At 33.3% G+C, this 1,887-nt stretch overlaps 2 protein-coding genes across 3 annotated transcripts in view; one reads left to right on the forward strand and one right to left on the reverse strand.

Annotated features, from left to right (window-relative positions):
- Nucleotides 1-1,887, reverse strand: part of LOC116850238 (sphingosine kinase 1) — a 79,990-nt gene that overhangs the window by 51,749 nt on the left and 26,354 nt on the right. The window lies entirely within an intron of this gene.
- The window catches only part of LOC116850236 (protein sel-1 homolog 1), a 61,014-nt gene that overhangs the window by 10,040 nt on the left and 49,087 nt on the right, over nt 1-1,887 (forward strand). The gene's annotated exons all lie outside the window — the stretch shown is intronic.

The raw sequence follows: 1,887 nt of genomic DNA on the forward strand, positions 1-1,887 counted from the left end.
TATAAAATCTTGGTGACAGTTATGCTACTATGTTAGGAAAACTTCCTTTTACTTAAATTTCTCTTTCGTTGTAAATAACGCTTATATATAAATAGCGCTAACTATATATTATTTACATTTTGTTTTTCACGTTGTTACTTGTTCTCAGTATTTTTATATGACTTTGTAACGTCTTAGGTGAGACACTCTATATATACAGCCGATGTTATCATCTGTATAATTACTCGGATATCAGGTCAGAGGCATAAATGAACATATAGCAGCCTATATCTTCGAGATAAGTATCTACTCGACCGACAACTTCTGCATATCGCACTTCACACATACACGACAGATTAATTGTTAAATTCCGAGTTGATGAGACAGACAGCTAAGAGGAAGGCATCGCGACCTTTGTCGTCGTATGTGTGAAGCAATTGTTGCCACATTGAACATTATTGTTCGCGCGCTCGCGTAAAGCGAAGCGTATCGGACTTTCGTCCGTCTTTGTGTATGAAAGTGGCGGTCGTTCGGAATGTTACACAAGCACGACTGTATCACGCGCTGTCGAAAGATACCAAACCCGGAAGAATACTAAAAAATGCAAACTTTTATCGTTACGTATGTATCAATCCACCACACGCGTCGTCCATGTCGTGTGAACAGTCGCTAAGTTTTGCGACATCTGCTTTATCTACGCGAAATCCTAATTTTATCATTAAGAGAAGATTCTAGTTTAGATAGCTTAAAAATAGAAAACTTTCGAGAATCTTTCCCGAAGAATTATTTTCTTTTCTATTTTTCGACTATTTAAATCAGTTATACGGAAGTTGTACAGTTGTCAAACTGTACGAAGAAGAATATCATTCTACTACTAACAAAAGCGATTACTCAATTTTCTTTGGAGAAATGATAATTATCTTCAACAAAGATCATATATGCAGGATGTCCCAGATTACCATTCTTAAACTTCGCGAAAGCGTAGAACGGATTAAGATGAATATAAAATCCCATACCGTTCTGCGATATTCGCAATAAATCTCGAGATATTAATTTAACAAATTGGTGAATGATCACACGCGATATGGTAGATGAGCTGTAGTGACGTCATCTACCATTGTATACTTATACATTAAGTCAAACTGAATAAAAAAGTCCTCTACCATTTTACAAATGACCACATAGATTTTTAGATATCAATTAAATAAAATTTGTGCATTACTGCGCACAATCATGTAACAATTTTCTTTTACGAATAATTTAAAATCTACGTGGTTATTTGCAAAATGATAAAGCGTTTTTTTATTTAATTTGATTTAAGATACAAGTACACAACAGCACACATTGCTACTACAGCTCACTTAACATATCGCGCGTGATCATTCACTAATCTTCTTTAATTAATATTTCGAGATTTATTATAAATATCGCAAAATGGTATAATGGGATCATACTCACCTTAATCCTTTAAGTCACGAATTTTCCTACATAACCTTTTTCTTTGTTCAATAGATATCCGGGGATTTTTGGAGTCGCTACTAAATTGAAGTCGATTATTAAAAATTGAAGATGGCGGATCCAATGTGGCAGACAACAATTTTAAAACTCCCTCCATTTCCGTGAAAATTAGTATCCGAGGATTTTTGGCGTCGCTAATCACGAATTCGAAATCACTTTTTTGAAATTCAAGTTATTCACAAATTCAATATTGCTCATTTACGAAAAGAAATAGAACTTATCCCGATTGTTGATATTTTAACTCATCATATTGAGTTGGCCATCTTAAATTTTTAAATTTTTGAGGTTGCATCATCATCTACTGCTCAAAAAACATCAATCAAGCCATTTTTTTCATAAGTTTATTTTGCAATATTTTTGGCAAATAAATTTTTTTTAAATACAATTTTT

This window comes from Odontomachus brunneus, unplaced genomic scaffold, assembly GCF_010583005.1.
Source record: "Odontomachus brunneus isolate Ranch 3 - 2012 unplaced genomic scaffold, Obru_v1 Obru_scaffold_138, whole genome shotgun sequence".
Taxonomy (NCBI): Eukaryota; Metazoa; Arthropoda; class Insecta; order Hymenoptera; family Formicidae; genus Odontomachus; species Odontomachus brunneus.